The sequence below is a fragment of the Alligator mississippiensis genome, chromosome 2 (genome assembly GCF_030867095.1).
Source record: "Alligator mississippiensis isolate rAllMis1 chromosome 2, rAllMis1, whole genome shotgun sequence".
Classification (NCBI taxonomy): domain Eukaryota; kingdom Metazoa; phylum Chordata; order Crocodylia; family Alligatoridae; genus Alligator; species Alligator mississippiensis.
The window spans coordinates 251,326,224-251,333,241 of NC_081825.1; the positions used below are offsets into that span (position 1 = coordinate 251,326,224).

Here is a 7,018-nt window from a genome sequence, read left to right on the forward strand (position 1 = left end):
GGAGTGGTGTCTGCAGAGATGCATTAGCATCCCCGTGGTGCTCATGTGTTTTGTTCCCTTGCCCTGGCTGGTTTTGACTCAACATAGCATATGTGGGATCATCTGCCAGCTTAAAATGAGCCCAGACCACACTACCCACTCATTTCTGGGATGTGGGTGCATGTGTGGATGCTGCACCTTCCCCCTCCTCAGCAGGCAGAGGCACAGCAACAGGAGGAGTGGACTCAGCTGAGACATTTGCCTCCACAACCTCTATGTCAACCTCCTCCAAAGTGCGTTTTGGGGAAGGAGACCTGGCTCTAAAGGAAACTTGAGGGGTGTGGAGCACAAACTCAGATGATTCCCCCTCCTTCCCCAAAATTTCCCTTGCTAGGGCACTCAGATCCAGATCCAGATCCAGCTCTTCCTCTGTCACTGGAAGGCTCAGCAAGGGAAGTGAAATGGGGGTGGAAGAGACTGTCATGCGGGTGCTGGTGCTGCTGCTTGTTGTTGTCATGGTTGGGGGGGTGGTTATGGCTGGTGCTCATGGACGGGATGCAGTCTCAGTCTCAAACACAGGCAGTGGCACTGGCACTAGCACTACTCCCCTCTCCTTGCTGCTTGTGGAAGCCTCATCCCTGCTACCTGGAGGAAAGAGGCTACCTATCAGTTTGGTGGGGGGGTGGAACTTACACCTCTCCCTCTACCCCCTTTTTCCATTCCTCCCTGAATGCTTGCCACCACCTGCCTTTCCACCATGCTTCATGGTGTGTTTCATAATGTCTTGCTTTTATACAAATATATAAGTGCATCTGCATTCCTCTATACATTTTATAATGTGTGTGTGGCTCAAAGTAGAAATGTATAAAAAGAAATATGAATGTGTCTTTCCTCCTATATAAATTCTATAATGTATGCTGCAAGCTTTAAATGTATAGAAATAAAATATAAATGTATTTTCCCTTCCTATATAAATTACGTACTATAGGAATATCCTCTCCAATATCATTATAAAATTGAAAAGAATAAATCAATTAATATAATAATAAAATATAAGCTTCTGGAAGAAAGGAAAAGGTATTCTGGAATCCTTCTTTCTAGGCTAGGCTAGCATGTAGGAAATCTTTCAGATTAGTGCTAGTAGCCTTCATTGTCTAGCACTCCTGAGCTGCTGGAAGATAGCTCAGTATGTCACACCCCAAGACAGAAAGCAGGGCAGTTCAAACAATACTGCCTTTTATGCCATTTTACCATCCCTCCCCCAGAGCACTAGGATTAGAAGGGACCTCAGGGAAGGACAACAGTCACTGGCCAGCTACACAGTCAATATGACAGCAGTCCTTCCCCTCCCCCTTCACCCCTCCCACTCCTTATTTTCTGTTTCCCTGCAGGCAAGCCCAGCTTGAGCTTTGAAACTCAAAACATTCTGAAACGTTTTGACTGCTTTCACTTCAGTTTTAGACTGTTTCGAAGCTCTTTGTTTTGTTTCAATTTCACTGTTTCAAGTTTGAAATGAGTCAAAGCAGCATCAAAATGAAATAGCCAGCAAAATTTCACACAGCCCTACTGCGGATACCCTCTCCTTCTGGCCCATGGGGTACTTGTGACACAAGTGCCCTGGGGCACAGCATCAGAAGTATTGCAGGTCCTCCAGTATATAGAAAACCCTCACCAGAGCCCCCTGAAAAGGAATCATGAGGCACCCCTCAGGCTGCAGCTGCATTCCCGCTGCCAGCTGGATCATAACCTGGCAACAGAAAGAGTGCATGTGGTGGAGACTGGGGTCTCAGCACCCCAGCTGGAGGGCCACAACTGGGGAGATAACTCTCCCCATGGTTTGGAGCTGGGGGAGCAGGGCCCAATTAGGGATATAGGGAGGGACAGAGCTGAGGACCACCCTGGTCCCCAGCTCTTCTAGGGCAGTGCTTCTCAAAGTGGTGGTCTGCAGACTGGTGCCAGTCCGTGAGCCACCGGTCGCCGGTCCACAGAGAGTTGCCAGGAAAGAAAGAAATATATTTTCAGAAGCATAACATTGATATGTCATAGCACCACAGTTCATACGTTCCAACACTCCAGGTGACGTCACATTGTGCAAGGTGAGGAAAGAGAAAGAAACAGCCGGATGCACATTTGTGTAGCACTGTTACACACAGTTGCTGCCACCAGCTGAACTGGGTACCAGTCCCTGGCCCACTGGAAAAAAAATTGCTGATCCACCACATCAGATAGTTTGAGAAGCACTGTTCTAGGGGACCAAGGGGGATATACTCACCCTCCATCATGAGCCCCCTCTCCACCACGTTTTGTGTGGCAGCCTCCAAGAAAAGGAAAAAGACTCCCTTGCCAAGAAAGCAGAAGGCTGCCATGATCTTGGAGGCCCCCACTGCCCAAGCCAGGGCCTGTACCTAAGTCTCAAAGTGCAGGTTCTTCTGCTTGTGCAGTTGGCACTTCACCATGTGCCTGCGGGTGAGTGCCAGAAAAGGGGCCACACCACCTGGTGGTGAAGGGTCCAAGCCCTGTGGCTTTGGGTCACCCTGCAGCCGCCTGTGCATTGGCTGTGTTGGTGGGGCCGGGGCTAGGGACAGGGACAGGGACAGGTTGAGTGGGTGTGCTGGCTGGTGTAGCACACCTGGTCCCCTCAGGAACGAGTGGTCTAGGCTTGGGGACAGGGTCCTTGCCCTTTCCACCCCCAGCTGTGGAGGAGGCTGAAAAGGAGCCCTTCCCATTGCCCTTGCCCTAAGTCCCTGATGGTAGGGGAGGGGGCTTGGGAACCCCTTTGGAGGGGGTGGGGGGGTGTCCAGGGGAGACCTCCTGGCCCTGTTGGCTCCTTGCTGGTGTCCTGCCTGTCCCTGCAGTGGAGGTTGCAGGCTTCTCTACCCCCAGAGGAGGTTGGTTGGACTCTGCCTCTGGGGTGGGAGCTGCAGGGGCATGCATCTCCTTGGGGGCCTCAGCTGGGATCTGCCCCCATAGTGGGAGCTGCAGGAAGCTCTATGGGGGCATCTGTCCCCCAAAAAAGGTTCCTGCCCTGCCATTGCATCACATGAGGGTGAAAACAATAAGGAAAACCAAAACATACAGTGAGGCTGGTGAATCTAATAGGGGCACTGGGGCTGTGGGGGAAATGGAGAGGGAAGGGTACTGAAGCTCAATGAGCTACAGCCCCACAGGGAAAAAAAAATGGGAGGTCTATGCTTGGAGAATGTGGGGGAGGGGGAAAACCACACACAAGGGCTGGGGAGACTTAAATTGGCTTATTCAGCCACACAACAAACACCAGGGCAGGGGGAGTGGACCGCAGGACTTGCCACGCAAGGGCAAAAACACACAGGGAAGGCTGCTGAGGCAAATGTAAAAGATGCCTGGAGTGGTGGAAGGGCTTTGTTTGTTGAATCAGTCCAGGAGCCCCTCAGGCCTCCAGCTAGGCACTCAGCAGCAGAGCAGTAGGCATGAAAACAAAGCAGGATCAAATGCAGCAGGGCAGCTGTGGGGAGTGCAGGAGTAAATCAGTCAATTAGGGAGTAATCCAGTGCAGAGGTGGTGTTCAGTGGTGCAAGGTGGTACAGCAGGAAATCTGCCTCTCTCCTGAGAGGGGGCAGCAGCAGAACAGACAGCAGCAACAGCAGCAGTGGTGGTAGCAGCCATCCAGTTCAGCCACTCAGGGTGTGCTTCAGCTGAAAGTGGAAGTGAAGACAGGGGTGGTCTGCCAAGGCAGCTGGGTCAGGCGAGGTTTCTTTAGGCTTCAGCAGTGATGGTGGGGGAGGGGCCCACAGGCAGTGCAGGCTTCCTCCCCAGGCTGTCCCCCAACCACAACTTGGCGGTGGGCTGGGCAGCAGGCTGGAACAGGGGTGCAGAAGCTGGGGTGTAGTGCTGGGGTGCAGTGGGCCCCTACCCAAGGGACAGCAGCAGTGTGCAGAGGACCCACCCCCCATGGGGGGAGACAGCAGCAGCAGCACCAAGAGCCCAAGGTAGGAAGGGGTACAGCCAACTTACCCCCAAAAGCTCTAAGAATATGCTAGCAGTAGCCAAAGGCAGGAAGGGGCCTGGCTATCTTCTCCCCAGAAGCTCCTGAGACCAAGCTTACAGCAACCACCAGCAACAGCAGCCTGGGGCAGGAAGGGGCATGGCCAACTTCCTCCTAGAGGCTCCTCCCACAGAGGCTCCAGAGGGCATATAATCCTGAGCTGTGCACCAAGGCAGCTTTTTATACTACTGGGACCAGCACAGGTGTTGAACCCAGCCTCCAGCTCCCCCTGGCTGCAGATCCAGGAGGAGCTGGACAGGGTCAGTTTGCCCCAAGAGACACAATTTGTCCCTCACCAAAGTGCATGTTCAGGCACATGTGCCGAAGCACAAATCTCCAGCGTAAATATGTGCTGCTGCTATTTGATCTGCTGCAAGCACATGTACCAGTCCATGTGTTTGTTTTGGTTTTGTTCTGTTGTGGATTTTCCTCTCTTTTGTAGAAGATATTTCTGTGCCAGATAAATGTTTTAGTATCTACAAAAGAAATATTCACTGTGTCCATGGATGCAATCTTTTGAATCACTTTAGGATTTGTCTGGATTATTTAAAAAAAAAATCTCATGGTGTATTTGAAAATTGCAACAAACAAATCCTAATTAATTTACATACAATTCAAAGAATTAGTATTTTGCCTTGCAAATGCCCCAGTTCTTTGCATCTACAGTTTATTATTTAAGGTCTAAACACCTACACCTTTTAATTTTGCTATGAAATGTTCTGCAACTTCACTTTTCTGCTATCACCTTGTTGTGTTTCTCAGGCAGTTTATTGATTTAATTTACATGTACTCCAGCTTTTTATACTTACAGTTCTTCATTTTTCCTGGGTTTTTTTACATTAATGCATTTACATCTCTAGAAAATTGAAATGCTGCACTAGTAATGATACCTGCTTCTGCATATATCAAAAATATACTTTTATAACAGAGCACAAAAAAGACATTCAGATTATTGACATTTAACAGTGTAGAATACAAGACTGCCATTATTTACAAGTGGTTTATTACTTTCTTTTATGAAAAGGTTTAAAGAAGTTTGTTAATTATACGCTGTATGCATGCAAAAAAAAAAAAAAAAAAAAGCCTCTACTTATACATTTTAATGCCCCTTTTTCTATATAATTACCTTTAAAGTAAGATGAGCATTTTTACCTTGTACCGAATTTAGACTCTGGCATGTTCTTTGAATGTACTATAAATGTGAAGGGTGTTTTTATTTTTTTTTTTTAACCTTGTTAATCTGAAACTCACTTTTTCATCTAGTTTCAATATTTCAGGGGTCTTTTCATTCCACGCAAATCACTAGGGAGATCTAATACAGTGATCTTGAAATGACTCACTTCCACATAACAAACTTAACAACCTCATCTATAGCATGAATAAGATTTTCCAAAACATTTCTACTTTCCCTATAGTATTGTTTTGGTTCTCTGCAACACCGAACTACAAATTCCAAGGTTCAAGTAAAATACATACTATGCAGTATAGTGCCCTAAGGGCTGTACTTTATACCGTCCTGCTTCTGGGGCTTTCTGTGTCCTTTTGTATGACTGCCTTACACTGACGATAAACACTGCCAACAGGCTGAAATTATAGTAGGTGCCTAGTGGAGCATTAGGGTGTCACAGCTACTCCCCTTTCTTCCACCTGTGGAAGAGTTGTAAGGGCCTATGAAACATATGCATCAAGTATATCTATGCATCCTTGTATATCAGTGCATCAGTGCCCCCATTGGGCCTAGGTATATTGACTCCATGTAGCTACAATCTTCCATCAGTGCAGTGCCAACCATTACGCCATGCTTGAGAATCTGGTCAAAAGAATGTTAAAGTCTAATTAAGTGTCAGATCTTTTAGTTTTTAATTTATTTGCACTGTAAAGTATAACATAAGATCATCTTAACTCTATTTTTATTAACCATTTTAAATTATTTTACTGACATTTTGTACAATCTCTCTATGGATTCTTTAACCTTTCATGTTAAGAATTATATTATCTGTAGGATCCCACAGAATGCCTAAAATCTAGATAGAAAATTCCTATAGAATTTAATAGAAAATTATAACATTCCTATCATTTTTTAAATTATATTATGCCATATAATGGACAACCATCCCCTCCATAAAATGTTATAGGATAGACTTTTAGAGACACCATGAAAGAAATATAGTTGTCTATTATTTTCAGATTATTAGAGTAATTTCTGTTGAACTGTACGTAATTATATTGTACTTTACTGGCTTTATCCCTATGTGATTCTACAGGACTTTTCTATAAGTATTTTCATTTTAAATTCTATGGGTTTCTACATTAAATTTCCATGCCATTATATTAAATTTCTGAAGACTGCTATGGGTTTCATGCCTTTTAAATTTCCTGTTATGATTTCCCTCTAATTGTAGGCTTTGCAGAAAAGTTATTTTAGTTTATTGACTAAGACCCAAGCCCTCAAAAGAATTTAGCCATCTACCTCCTCTCAATTTCAGAGGGAATTTAAAAATATAGTTCTCATTTATTAACAGATTCAACAAGTTTATTTTTTTTTTTTTAAAGGAGAGGTGATTATCCCTTATGAAAAACTGTCAAGGGCAAGAGTAGATTTTCCATCTCTCAAAATTTTCAAACCAAGATTGAATATCCTCTGGGAGAGTTCAGTTAAAAAAAAAATCAAGCTATTGAAGTTCAATCAGAAGTAAATTAAATGAATTCTATTGTGGTGACACATATACCCAAGACAGACTAGCCGTCCCTTCTGGCTTTAGGATCTGTGAAACTATTATTCTTTTTCCTGTAGATAAGCTTAAATAGAAGTGGTGAAAATTTGAGCCAGGGCTTTTGCCTCAGCACATATGCCCGGACATGCACTTTGGTGTGGGGCAAATTGTGCCACCTGGGGCAAAATAACCCTGCCTGGCTCCTTCTGGATCTGCAGCCAGGGGAAGCTAGAGCCCCGGGCTAGCACCTGTGCTGTCCCCAGCAGTATAAAAAGCTGCCCTGTCCTGGCCCCATCAGTACAAA

The 7,018-nt window shown here is 45.6% G+C and overlaps 1 long non-coding RNA gene across 1 annotated transcript; it reads right to left on the minus strand.

Moving 5' to 3' along the window:
- Positions 1-1,971: 1,971 nt before the first annotated feature.
- Positions 1,972-4,134, minus strand: LOC132248419 (uncharacterized). The gene is made up of 2 exons (XR_009459607.1): positions 3,970-4,134; positions 1,972-3,650 (listed from the first exon to the last, which is right to left on the minus strand). It is a non-coding gene; the product is annotated as an uncharacterized LOC132248419 (long non-coding RNA).
- Positions 4,135-7,018: the final 2,884 nt, after the last annotated feature.